At 33.4% G+C, this 15,198-nt stretch overlaps 1 long non-coding RNA gene across 1 annotated transcript; it reads right to left on the bottom strand.

Annotated features, from left to right (window-relative positions):
• Positions 1-7,502: 7,502 nt before the first annotated feature.
• LOC130469075 (uncharacterized) lies at positions 7,503-8,459 on the bottom strand. Its single transcript, XR_008929453.1, has 2 exons — positions 8,024-8,459; positions 7,503-7,764 (listed from the first exon to the last, which is right to left on the bottom strand). It is a non-coding gene; the product is annotated as an uncharacterized lncRNA (long non-coding RNA).
• Positions 8,460-15,198: the final 6,739 nt, after the last annotated feature.

Below are 15,198 nucleotides of genomic sequence, written 5' to 3'. Positions count from 1 at the left end.
CCTCGTGGGCTGCTGTGCGTGCGTGTGTGTGTTTGTGTGCTATACGAATCCTAAAGCTATCAGGTTTCGACATATGATTAAATTCCTAAACCTAAAAGGATGAATTAATTAAAATAAGAATTCTATTAGGATTCTAGTTTAATTAATTCGTATCCTAATAGGATTCCAGTTCCTTTTCCATACCTCTATAAATAGGTGCCTAGGGTCATAATTTATAGACACAACAATTAAAGTATTCAAGTATTCAAAGTGATTTTTGAGAGCAAAAATTCAGTCACATAATTGCCTACAATAACCGAAAATTCTAAGTACCTTAAGGGCGTTCCTAGTTGGTCAAACTTAAGGCGGATCCGGACGTGCTGTGGACTATCTACGGAGGGACGACACTTGGAGTCCTAAAGACTTGTTCTTGTTCGGTTCGGGCGCAGCTAGGGAGGGCACGCAACAAAGTGTATGCATCTAAACTATGCTAAATGATTATGTGTAAATAATATGCTTTCCTGGCTTTATGGTTTTTCCGCATGATTTATGTTTTGTCATATGAATCATAACCTTACAATAATAAGGATGACTACTCTTACCTTATGTTCATGAGCATGTTTCAAGCGACAAAGGAATTAGGAAATGGACACTTGTCCCTAAGGACAAGTGGAAGACTGAAGGAAATAATTCCCTTGGTCTAAGTTCGCGTTTAATGCATTTATGATAAGTCTAATAAATGCGATTCAGAATTAATTAAACAAGTTAATTATTCAGTGAGATCAAGTGATCTGCATGCCTAGCTAGAGGCCGCTTCAGTTCAAGTGGAATTAATAATAATAATGCCACAACTTACTCTTGACTGAACCCTACACAAATAGTACGTGAACAGATCAAGTACTTAGGTGAATACAATGTTCAGTAAATACTCTAATTATAGATACTCGGAAATGATGGAAGTTGGTTCTAGTGGGAGCTAAAATCATCAAAAGGCAAAGAAAGAATATTTGTCGGAAATGAAGATATTGCCGAAGATGGAAATATGGTTCCTAACGGAAATATAAATATTATCGAAGTAGAAGATATTACCGGAAACGGAAATATGGTTCGTTTCGGAAAATATTAAAGGAAATAGAAATATTGTCGGAATCGAAAATATTGTCGGAAACTGAAATATTATCGGAATCAGAAATATTGTCGAAATCGGAAAATATTGTCGAAATTAGAAATATTATCGGAAACTTAAATATTGATAGAATCGGAAATAAATTCCGGAATCGGAAAACGAATCGGAAGCACGACGAGCGACAGGCCAGCAAGCGAGCCAGCCCATCGCTCAACGAGCAAGCCCACGAGGCACGATAAGCCAGCGCCAGGCACGAGGCCTATCGCCAGCGCCGAGAATGAAGCCCAGCGCCAAGCCCATTGCCCAACGAGGCCTGCCAGCTTGTGCATGGACGGTATGGGCGCCAAGGCAGCAGCCCGCGTGGCACAGGGGCGATGCACTGGGCTTGGGCGCCAAGGCTACTTGCGCGACAAGTATCTTGGGCCACGAGCTATCCGTTTTCCTTATCATACTTGATTTAGAACTTCATGATAATCCTAATACGTAAGTATTTGGATGTTCCTAAAATACTAAGAATTTGAGATTAACTGAAATCCTAATTCTAAGGGTTTTAGTAAATCTAATTATAGTAGGATATGATTACTCTATTTCCCTATAAATATGTGATCCATGATCATAAATTTATACACATCACAACTTGAATTCAATAAATTCAGTATTATTGCCTATCACTTATAGTGAGTTCCCAAGTGCATAAAAACCTTAGATTATATCCTAGTTGGTTGAACCTAAGGCGGATCCGAACATAATATGGACTATCTACGGAAGGGCGACATTTGGAGCTATGTACTTGTTCTTGTTCGGTTCAGGAGAAGCTAGGGAAGGCACGCATCACATAGTATGTATACTAAATTATGCTAATTGATTACGTGGCAATTGATTTTTATTCTGGCTTTATGGTTTTTCGGCATGACTTAAATTGTTCATAACATTACAAGTGTTGCTTTGGTGTCATTGAAAAAAATCTCGTTTCTAGGTACATGCATGCTTAGCCCAAGGCAGGTTGTTGTCCTTAGTTGTATCTGTGTCCCGCACGCACAAAATTTTCTGTTTACCATCCCTATTAATGTCTTGGGGCAGAGGATGAACCATCGTCAATTCCGCTCTAGGATCACGATACCTCTGTTCCCTGAAGGTAGTTTTTTCCTGAATTGCGATGCTCCTAGGATGGACCAATGGGGAGATCATGCTGTCCACTGCTCTACTGAAGTAGGTGTGAAGTTCAGGCATAATTTAGTGCGTGGTATTCTTGTTAATATTTGCTCCAAAGTTGGGATGGTAGTGCGTAAGAAGGCTCCCATGAGTTTCCTTTCAGAGGCTGGGAAGGATCTTAGCCATGAAGACCTTTTACTATTTAATTGGTTTCAGGGTAAAGATACATGTTTGGATGTGACCGACATTTCTCCCTTTGCTGGTAAGGGTGTGAGTTCTTGGGCACCAGGGGTGGCCTTGCACAATGACGTGGAGAAGAAAAGAAGAAGTATGTGTCCAAATGTGAGGAGAACGAATATAAGTTCATCCCATTTGCTTTCTCTACGTTCTGGAATTAGATAAAGAGGCTTTGGACACGCTTTCACATATCAAGTCTCTCTCTCTCTCTCTATTAGTGTGGGGAAGGTTTTTTTTTTTATAGAGTTTTATTCCCTATGGTTTTTGAAATTTTGAACTTGAAGGAGTCGCCACCAAACATTTTAAGGGTCTAGTTTGGACGGACCAAAAATTGACTCTTTTGGATAAGGCATTGAATCTTGAAACCGAGTATGTGAGATTCGGGTACGGGAACGAACCACTTATTTTGGCAAACTTTAAAAGTGCATTAAAACACAAGAAAAGGATCGTTTTCGTGAAATCCTAATCATGACACTAGGTTGGTTGGATCATGCATTTAGAACATTGTATTTGCTACTTGTACGAGGTCACTTTGCTTTAAACTTAATTAAGGGAACCTAAGGCGGTTTGTCCAAAAATTATCTTTGTTAAGCGTGATGTAACCTTTTGTATATTGTTGTATTTAGCATGTGGGCTGATGAAAGCAATAAACATGTAAAGCATCATCACAAATAGGAATTATTGAAATGCATACAACACCGTTTAGGTGCAAAACCACATCACCTTAAAAAGGTGAGTAAAGGATGCGTTATTGAAATAACTAGCATATGAAATAAAGGTGCGATATTGAAAGTGCGTTATTGAAATTGCGATATTGAAAGTGCGGTATTGAAATTGCGCTATTGAAAGTGCGGTATTGAAAGTGCGATATGGAAAGTGCGATATTGAAATTGTGCTATTGAAAGTGCGATATTGAAATGACGATATTGAAATTGTATTATTGTACTTGAGATCCGAACGCCAAACAACTACTTAATAATAAGTGTGTCTGACACGGATTCAATTCTCTAAAAAATCTCAACTTTAGACGAGTTTCTCATCATAAAGCATCATGGATTTTTATTATTGAAATAGAACTTGAAATAGAACTTGAATATAGAACTTGAATATTGAAATTAGGAGGCTTGGTTCTTAAAGATTAGACCTTTTCATGCTTAAAAGGCTTCACCTTTAATATATATGTTCCATAACTTGAAATTGATTCTAGTTTAAGGAGAAGTTGATCTCACTTAAACATCATTGAATATTGAAAGTAGAACATGTATTTGAACATAGAAAGTTGAATGCTCATATGTTCTAGTTTGAAAAAGGGTTTGCACTTTTCCAAACATCCTTGGACTTTGAAAAGATTTGTATTTTTTAAAATTGTATGATGATTGTTGTAAAAGAGAAACCTTTCAAGTATGAAAGTTCCTCACTTTACTAATCGTTTTCGAATATAAAGCTTGAATCTTGCATATTGATATTGAAAATGTGCTTAGAAAATCATTTAGGAGGAATTTCACGAGTGAAATCCTCCCAAAGATTGCACTTTTGAACACTTTTCCTAGTTTATCATGAGTGTGCGCTCAAATGAAAACATCATAGGAATTGAATATTGGATTTAGAAATGTAGAAAAGTAGAGAATATCATGATAATTTGATTTGGGATTCAAATTTACCTATTTAGGATTAGGTTAGTTTTCCGATTTGTACTCCCAATTGCTTTGATATTTTAGAAAATTGTAGTGAGAATTGAAAGTTTTTTAGCTTGAATTTTGTACTGGAATTTGAGAGGAAAAACCAGAATTACGACGTTGTATTGATTTTTGGTCCTCCTAATTTGTGTGAAATGAGGGGTTTAAATAGGAGATTATGCGGCTAAACACCAATACACGTTAGCGCCCAACGCAAGGCCAACGCTTGGCGCAGGTGACGTGTCCCAAGCACCACCAAACAAGGACGATGACACCGCCCTTTTGCTTTGTTTTGTAGCTTTGTACCTTTGTACGACTTGTAAGAATTTTGGCACGTGGCTTTGCTTGGAGGTTAAGGCATTTTGCGTCTAAAAAAAATCCTTTTTTTGTACTCGGGTTTTGTATTTTGAACTCGGTTTTACGGAACGGGGCCCGGCATGCTCGGTTTTATGGGTCGGCGCCTGATTTCTGATTGCTTAATGGAATTTCGACTGGAAACGACCTTGTAAAACCAATGGAGAGGTCCATTGGGTGAGATTGTATTGGGATTTTGAATTTGATTTTTGGAAATTGAATTTTGTACCGAGTTCCGGAATGGGAACGAGCTTGGGAATTGGACATTGGATTTTGGATTTTGGAATATATCTTAGCAATTGGGACTTCCGCACGGAGTTGTACCAACCACCTAGCAAAGATAATGGTTTCGTCATCATCCCATTAGGGGAGGCACGAATTAGGTGTCTAAAATTAGTCACTCTAACAAAGCTAAGAGTGGTGCATTTATATTTCACATATTGAGTTTTTGCATTTAGAAAGAAATGGGAGCACAACTTGTTTCTAGACTCTCATCCAACTTTATGTAAAATGTTTACACGTTTTTATAATAATAATAATAATAATAATAATAATAATAATAATAATAATAATAATAATAATAACACTAATAATAATAATAATAATAATAATAATAATAATAATAATAATAACACTAATAATAATAATAATAATAATAATTAATAATAATAATAATAATAATTAATTGTTGTTATTATTTATTAATAATATTTAGACTTATTAGACCTAATTGGAACTTATTTAACTTATTAGAACTTATCTAAACTTATTGGACCTTAAACTTATTTTTTTAAGGTGAACGAAATTCCCCCGTAATCAAAGCTAAACCTTAAACTTAGTCCCTTGAAACGATAAGAGCATGTACAAGGGGGTTCTTGGAGTGGCTCTCCAAGTAGCTCTCCAAATAGCTCTCTAACAAGAACTATATCTTGGCCAACATTTTGAAGGGTTCTTGAGGGGCTCTTGAGTAGCTCTTCACGGAGAGCTACTTCAAGGTAGCTCTTGCCCAAGAGCCCTCCAAGAGTTGATTCTTGTTGAAAAGTTGGGAGTAACTTTGAAAAGTGGATAGTAACTTTGCTAAAAAGACAATTAATTATTGACCACCAAATGGTTTAAAAGAAATTGGAGAGCTCACTTGAGGAACCAACCAATGTTGGGTGTTTTTATGAATGAATTTTTGAGAGTGTCTTGTAAAAATATAGTGGTAGAAAGAGAAGGAAAAGTCCTCCAAAATTTTTTAAAGAGTCAACCAATGTACATACTCTGGTATTAATCAAGGTCAAAGGCGACAAGCTCAAAACTCAAATAAAGTAGTCCTTTTCTTTATTGTAATCCTTTGTTAGTCAGTGTGTACACAGTAACACAAGCAAACAAATTTGGATACTCTTAAAACACAACTACTGTAACATTTGCCTGCTTAGAATATGCTTATGAGTCCCGAGTTCTGACTAATAAAGTGTGCATCAAAATTGTTAAAATGCACAAATTTTCATCTACTACCTCCATGTAAAAATTATCTTTAAAGTTATTATTTCCATAAATATTAAGATAAAATGAGAAGAATGTGTAGCGGTTGAATATAGTAAAATATGAATAAAGTAAGAGATATTTGTAAAAGAATGGGTGTGTGTAACAAAAAAATAAAATAAAAATAAAGTAAGGGAAATTAAGTGGAAAGCGTACTGTAAATGTTGTGGGGGGTAAGAAGAGCTAAATAATAAATTTTCATGTCAAAAAATAGTACTTTCTCCAATTCTTTTTAGTTGCAACACTTTGCTTTTCATGCATGCCAATGCATATGTTGAACAATTAATATATTTAATTACCGATAAGTAAAATTAAAAAAAAAAATTCGCAAAATATACATTAAGACGAATCTAACAAGACGCCGCATGAATATGTTTTTCCTAAAGTATAGATCATTAAAAACAAACAAAGCAAATTATGTGAATAGTGCAAAAAACAAAGTGTTGCAACTATTTTGAATCGGAGGAAGTATGAAGCATAATGTAAAGAACATTAAGAAATGACTAAAATGAAAAACTTAAACATCATTTTGAAATGGAGGTAATAATTACTAATAACGACCCTCAAACTTTGGTGTAATTAAGGCGTTTAGTTATCGTTAATGGTTAGGTTTTGTACGTGTTCGACTCTCAATAGTTTATTAGTAGACCTTACAAGATTAGGTACATCCTACAAGATTAAGATGAATGCACATGAATTTTGTTCTTTAGAGTGGGACATTGCTAAAAACATATAAACGGGATTAGATCTCATTTCTTTAGTTTAAAAACATGTAAACGAGATTAGATCTCATTCCTTTAGTTTACGAGGTGTCGAGGTTGTTATCTACGCAACTACACTTATTATTGATGTATTAAATGTTGTGTTTAATTTTTAGCAATAGTAACTTAAAATATTAGGACTCTATCAATTGTCTGTTGGTTCAGTGGTGATTGAAACTGAACTTGATAGGGAAGGCCCCGTGTTCAATCCCCCGCAACAACGATTGCGAGATGATTGAAACCTATCCACTCAAAACTCGTCCCGGATCCGGAATAACCCTAAGGGTGAATCGAGTGCTAACCCAAAATAAAAAATAAAGTTAGTAGGATATCTTCCATAAAAAATAAAAAATAAAAAATAAAAACTTTAAATGACTAGGAACGGGCACAAGCACAGGCGTGATTGACTCATTTAAGCCTTTGAGGTTTTGACTGTATGCATAAGGTTCCTACCACACTAAATCATAATCTATTCAACTATTTGGAGATTAGTGGGATGTTTGGCACAGGGCCGGCTTTGAGAATTTGGTGGCCCTGTGCTAAGCTTATCAATGAAGTTCATATGAGGCCCCTAAACAAATTTTGAGCCCAATTATTAACTATAAACATATTATTTATTTATTTATTTGGTAAATAAGATAATTTTTTTACCAAAAGTTGAAATTAAACAACATTTAAACAACATTCAAATTAACACATAAGATACAATGCAGTCACTGCAACAATCACTGCAGTCAGTTCCAATGTCAAAAAAAAAAATCATTGCAGTCAGGCAACATGTACACCACTACACCATCAACAAATTAACTAAGATAAAAGCACAAGCACGCAACAGAGCAAGCAGCACTGCAGTAGTAGAGCACAACAACAACACACCATCAACAAATGCACACTGCAACAACATAGCAACAACATAGATACAATGCAGCAACTGCAACTCCCGATTTCCCCTCTTTAATATAAAGTGACATGAAACAGATAAAATCTCGCATTAATCTAAGTTCAAATCAAACAAATCTCTTTCAAACGGTGAACAAAAATGTGAAAAATAAAATTTCGGAGACAAAAATATCTAACAATTTTACCCCAAATAAGATGAACAAATAAAATCTGGAAAAACTGATGTTAAGAAACAAAATCAAACCGGCCGGAAAAAAAATTAAAAACTGATGAAATAAACACAAAATCCATGAAAGCGAGAGAAAATATACCTGATTATAGACTTATAATTCAGAGCCTCAGTTCCAACTGCATCGTTAACGTTATTGAAGGAATTAAGGGCTCTTTGAATTGAAAATAATTCGAAGTAGATATTGATATTTAAGATATCTTAAATCTTGATACATATATAAATATATGAAATTTATCCGTTGAACACCATGAATTTAGGTGGATATTTTCAGAAAATGAATTGATAGAGAGGAAAACAAGGATGAACAATACTTTTTCATAATTGCAGAGAAGTGTAGGAGAAGAATTCAGTCAATTAGAGTATTTTTTAAGAGAGATAATTAAGGAAATTATTAAAGAGAATTAATGACTGATTTTTGGAAATCAAATCATGAGAAGGAGAGAGAATAAGAATTTGAAGAGTTGTTTTGGGAAGTTGGGGTTTGCAGGTTTGACTGAATTCACGGGGAAGGGAAAGGAAGAAGATGCTTTAAATTTTTTTCTTTCTTTTTTTAAATTTTAATGCAACTGTCAATTTTTTTTTGGGCCCCCCTAAATTTTGGGCCCGGTGCTGTGTATCCGACCGGACCGCCCAATGACCGGGCCTGGTTTGGCAATTGGACTAGTAATGGATACTGGATACTTCATCAAAAGTAATTACCCCTTTTTCAATCATAGCTAAAGTCATACGAGTATATTACTACTTTACCTTTAAAATTAATGTGCGCGTACCATATAATTTTTTTAACGGATTTTTCATGAAATGCCCCCGAGGTTTGTCTTAATGCACCAAATACCCCTAAACTTTTCAGAATGCACCAAATACCCCTGAGATTTAAAACAATAACACAAAATGCCCTTAGTGGGCATTTTCCGTCCATTCCGTTAAGTCACCGTTAACATTATTTTTTTTTTTCCTCTTTTTTTTTTTAATTCTCTGTCTCTTTCTCTTTCCTTTTTCAATCTTCATGAACTTCACTCACAACCACCACCAAGCCACCACCAAACCCCATTATTTCACCTGAACTCAAGGAGAAGCTTTCTACTACTCCCCTTTCAAAGATTCAACTCAAACTCAAACAAACACATTCGATTTTCCTCTCTTCTCAAAATTCAGATCTACAACACAAGCCCTAACAAAAAAATTGATCCTCAAATCGGGGATTTCAATCTAGCATTGCTGCTCGTCGTAATAATCGGAACGGAGGGGGAAGTGCAGGGGAAGGAAATGTCGCCGACGAGGAAGGGGGAATGGGGTTTGGTGGTGGCGGCAGTGAGGAGCAGTGAGGAAGTGCGGGGGAGGAAACCCGGGGGGAGGGGTTTGGTGGTGGCGGCATTGAAGGTCAGTGCGGGGGAGGGAAACGCCGGGGGGTGGGTTTTGGTGGTGGCTGCATTGAAGTTCGTGGCAGCTTTGTTCAATTTGTTTTTGGTCACAGTTTTTGGTGGTGGCGGCGATACCATACATACAGTGCTAACATGGAAGCTCTCTCTCTCCTCTTCTCTCTATCCTGATCAACAATTTCCCTCTTTCAATTTTTATTTTTCAAACCCCTATTTTTTAGGAAACCCTAGAATTCAATCACCAACTGTTTATCTCTCTCCTCTCGAATTACATCCTTAATTCTTCTCATACATTGTTGAATCGATTACGCCTGCAAATTCGTTTGATCGGCGATGAAGAAGCAAGCAGTTTTTGGTCTTTTTTTTTTTTTTTAATAGTGAATTAGATTTTTTAGGGGCTTAATTTTCTTTTAGATACTAGTTAATTAATTTTTAGGGGTTTAATTAAGTGTTAATATTAGAATTAGTAAAGAAAATGGTTGAGTAAGGGCAAAAAAGTAAATTCATGATAACGGTGACTTAACGGAATGGACGGAAAATGCTCATTAAGGGCATTTTGTGTTATTGTTTTAAACCTCAGGGGTATTTGGTGCATTCTGGAAAGTTTAGGGGTATTTGGTGCATTAAGACAAACCTCGGGGGCATTTCATGAAAAATCCGTTTTTTTAATCATTTAACGCCATGCTAGTCATCACCTGCAAATCTGTAAGTATCTGACTGCTTAGAATATTCTTACGACTCCTCTGACTATTAAAATGTGCATCAAAGTTGTTAAAAACACAGTTTTCCATCTACATTTTACTAATAACGACCCTCAAACTTTGTACTCCCTCCGTTTCTTTTTGTTGTATCCGTTTCCATTTTAAGCGTTTCATATTGTTGTATCCATTTAGAATCTATTCTATTTTTGGACATACATTTTATCCTAAAATACCCTTACATTTCTATCTAATTACCAAAATACCTAAAGATTCTACCCATATTCCCACCTAATTTTCCCCACCCATAATATTTAATTCTTTTCCCTTCCCCATATACCCACTCTCTCACCTCCTTTATCACCCATCATTATCACTCCTCTCTCTTACCTTATTTCTTTATTATTTTCTCACTTCTTTATTTATTATAATCTCTTACACCCAATCATTTCTCTTACACCCAATCATTACACTTATACCCATACAAACTAATATTCCAATTTTCTTAAAAACCACACCAGATTCCAAATGGATACATCAAAAAGAAATGGAGGGAGTATTAAATAATTATAAGGCGATACTCTTAAATAGTATCACCATAGTGAAATAAATCCTAACCCTTCATTTTTCTTTACTTTTTTTTTTGTCTCAAAAATAATTTCTTTCCTTTTATTCTTTTTATTTATTTACTTAAAATTAATTTTATTATTTCAGTAAATTTTAAAAAATATTTTACCAAAAATAAAATTCATCTTTTTTATTTTCAATGGTTTTTCTTAATTTCTTTTGCCCAAAAAAAAAATTAGTTAAATTTGAACATGAAATTAGAATCTTTATCAAATTAAATCTGAGAATTTGTCAAAATCAGGAAAATTATCAAATCTGGAGACGAGGGTTGATAAAAGGAGGGTTGATAAAACTATGAACTTGAAAAATCTGGAGGTTGGAGGTTGACGAAGGAAGCAACGAAGGAAGAGGTTTTCGAGGAGGCGGAGGTAGAGAGGAGGGCGAAGGGGTGCAAGTTCGCGGGGAAGAGTAGATTCGAGGAGGGACGGCGGAGGGCGGAGGGGCGCAAATATGGGTTTCGCGGGGAAGAGGAGATTCGAGGAGGGCGGCGGAGGGCGGAGCTGCGTAAATATAGGTTTCGTGAGGAGATTCGTGGAGGGCGGCGGAGGGCAAAGGGGCGCAAATAGGAGTTTCACGGTAAGGGGGAGACTCGAGGAGGGCGGAGGTAGAGAGGAGGGTGGCGAAGGGTGGCGGGGGTTGCTGGTGGTGGAGGGAACTGTTGTTCAGGCTTGAAGAGGAGATGGTGAGTGTGGTGTAGTTTAATTGAGGGAGTGGTGAAGTTTAACCATACACATTAGAGGCTTTGTCACACAATTTTGAAGAATTTGCAATATTAAATAAGGACTTTGATTTTTTTACCCTCTTTAATGTAATTCTTGGGATCGGAATGACCAAAGGAAATTTTTGAATTACCAAACTTTTGATTTTTTTTTTTAATCTTTCTTCAATTATAATAATTACATTAAAAATGAAAAAAAGATTTTAAATCACACGAGTCATAGGTTAGTGTTTAAGTTGAGTTTGATTAAAAATAAATATTATTAAAAAAATAACTATGGTTAATTGGTTATAGTTCTTCGATTTAATTAAATGAAACGTAACGATTAAGAATATATACTTAATGATTTTAAGTAATAAGAGTATAATTTAAGCACGATTTTTATTCATTTAATCACGATTCATTCATTTAATCACGACTTTTATTCATGTAATCACGATGTTTATTCATTTAAGATCAACTCATATCATTTAAGCTCCATGTTTACTAATTTAATTAATTATTTTAAGTTGTGTTTGATTAAAAAAGAAAAATAAAAAAAGTGAACTAACTGAATAAAAATTTAAATTTATAAAACTTGAACATGAATATTTAAGTTTTTTATTAAAAATAAGTATTTTTAAAAGAAACACCCATGGTCACACCTCTAATAATTAAATGATTAAGAACATATAAATAAAAATTTAAGCTTCACTTTTATATATTTAAAACTCAAATTTTATTCATCGAAGCTAATTGTTTATTCATTTTTAAGTTTTAAACGTTTTAATTTTTATTCATTCAACTCACGGTTTAAACATTTTCAAGTTTTTATTTATTTTCAGTATGTGGTAATGACCAATGACGTAATTGGCTATGTACAGACTTTATTCTTTTTGTTCTTGTAATGAACATAAGGTTATTTGGGAATTTCCATAAGGTTGGTAATTTCCAAATAACCTTTTGGTCATTATTAGAAAATAAAAAATAAAGTTTGCATCTAGCCAACTACGTCATTGATCATTACCACATATTGAAAATAAATAAAAACTTGAGAATGAATAAACATGAGCTGAATGAATAAAAATCAAAACGTATAAAACTTCAAGATGAATAAACGGCGAGTTTCGATGAATAAACGTTGAGTTTTAAATAATATAATATTGAAGCTAAAATCTTTAACTATATGCTCTTAATTGTTACATTTCATTTGATTCTTAGAGGTGTAAAGGTTGGTGTTGTTTTTTTCAAAAAAATTTATTTTTAATCAAAAATAACTTAAACACTAACATATGACTTTGTGTGATTGAAATCTCCTTTACATTTATAAATTGGATTATCATAATGAAGAAAACGAAAAAAAATCCAAAGGTTGGTAATTTTCAAATAATCTTTTGGTAATTCATTTTTCTGTTTTGGTAATGACCAACGGGTTATTTGGAAATTGCACAAAACTCAACCATTATGCATCGAAGGTTGGTAATTTCCAAATAACCTTTTGGTCATTATTAGAACAAAAAAAATAAAGTTTGCATCTAGCAAACTACGTCATTGGTCATTACCACATATTGATAATAAATAAAAACTTGAGAATGGATAAACGTGAGCCGAATGAATAAAAATCAAAACGTATAAAACTTGAAGATGAATGAACGGCGAGTTTCGATGAATAAACGTTGAGTTTTAAATAATATAAAATTGAAGCTTAAATCTTTAACTATATGCTCTTAATTGTTACATTTCATTTGGATTCTTAGAGGTGTAAAGGTTGGTGTTGTTTTTTTTTTCAAAAATATTTTTTTTAATCAAAAATAACTTAAACACTAACATATGACTTTGTGTGATTGAAATCTCCTTTACATTTATAAATTGGATTATCATAATGAAGAAAACGAAAAAAATTCAAAGGTTGGTAATTTCCAAATAATCTTTTGGTAATTCGTTTTTCTGTTTTGGTAATGACCAACGGGTTATTTGGAAATTGCACAAAACTCAACCATTATGCATCGAAGGTTGGTAATTTCCAAATAATCGTTTGGTCATTATTAGAACAAAATAAATAAAGTTTGCATCTAGCCAACTTTGTCATTGGTCATTACCACATATTGATAATAAATAAAAACTTGAGAATGAATAAACGTGAGCTGAATGAATAAAAATCAAAACGTATAAAACTTGAAGATGAATGAATGGCGAATTTCGATGAATAAATTGTTGAGTTTTTAATAATGTAAAATTGAAGCTTAAATCTTTAACTATATGCTCTTAATTGTTACATTTCATTTGATTCTTAGAGGTGTAAAGTTTGGTGTTATTTTTTTCAAAAATTTTTATTTTTAATCAAAAATAACTTAAACACTAACATATGACTTTGTGTGATTGAAATCTCCTTTACATTTATAAATTGGATTATCATAATGAAGAAAACGAAAAAAAATCCAAAGGTTGGTAATTTCCAAATAATCTTTTGGTAATTCGTTTTTCTGTTTTGGTAATGACTAACGGGTTATTTGGAAATTGCACAAAACTCAACCATTATGCATCGAAGGTTGGTGATTTCCTAATTACCGTTTGGTCATTATTAGAACAAAAAAAAATAAAGTTTGCATCTAGCCAACTACGTCATTGGTCATTACCACATATTTAAAAATAAATAAAAACTTGAGAATGAATAAACGTGAGCTGAATGAATAAAAATCAAAACGTATAAAACTTGAAGATGAATAAACGGCGAGTTTCGATGAATAAACGTTGAGTTTTAAATAATATAAAATTGAAGCTTAAATCTTTAACTATATGCTCTTAATTGTTACATTTCATTTGATTCTTAGAGGTGTAAAGATTGGTGTTTTTTTTTCAAAAATATTTATTTTTAATCAAAAATAACTTAAACACTAACATATGACTTTGTGTGATTGAAATCTCTTTTACATTTTTGAATTGGATTATCATAATGAAGAAAATGAAAAAAACCCAAAGGTTGGTAATTTCCAAATAATCTTTTGGTAATTCGTTTTTCTGTTTTGGTAATGACCAACGGGTTATTTGGAAATTGCACAAAACTCAACCATTATGCATCGAAGTTTGGTAATTTCCAAATAACCGTTTGGTCATTATTAAGTAATAACCAAACAAATCTTACCAAACTTTATTTTAGGTAATAACAAAACATTATTTTGGGTATTACCAAACTTTATTTTGGATAATTAACTATATTTTTGGATAATGACTAAAACTTTATTTTGGGAATTACCAACATTATTTTGGGTAATTAACTATATTTTTGGGTAATGACCAAACTTTATTATGGGCATTACCATATGTCAACTCACATTTTATTCATTTTCAAGTTTTTTTTATTCATTTGTGGTAATGACCAATGACGTAGTTTGGTAATTCCCTAAATAATGTTTGGTAATTCCCTAAATAATGTTTGGTAATTACCCAAAATAAAGTTAGGTAAGATTTGTTTGGTTTGACCAAACTACATTTTGGGTAATTACCAAACATTATTTTGGAAATTACCGAACATTATTTAGGGAATTACCAAACATATGTTGGGTAATTAACTGTATTTTTGGGTAATTACCAAAATTTATTTTGGGTAATAACCAAACATTATTTTGGGTAATTACCAAAATTTATTTTGGGTAATAACCAAACATTATTTTGGGTATTACCTAACTTTATTTTGGATAATTAACTGTATTTTTGGATAATGACCAAACTTAATTCGATTATTATAATGAAATAAAACGAAAAGATTCAAATGTTGGTAATTCCCAAATAAACTTTTGTTCATTACCAGAACAAAAAAATAAAGTTTGCATCCAGCCAAGTATGTCACTGGTAA

The sequence above is a fragment of the Spinacia oleracea genome, chromosome 3 (genome assembly GCF_020520425.1).
Source record: "Spinacia oleracea cultivar Varoflay chromosome 3, BTI_SOV_V1, whole genome shotgun sequence".
Lineage (NCBI taxonomy): Eukaryota > Viridiplantae > Streptophyta > Magnoliopsida > Caryophyllales > Amaranthaceae > Spinacia > Spinacia oleracea.
Note: the sequence above shows the minus strand (reverse complement) of the source record. Positions and strands in the feature narration are given on the sequence as shown.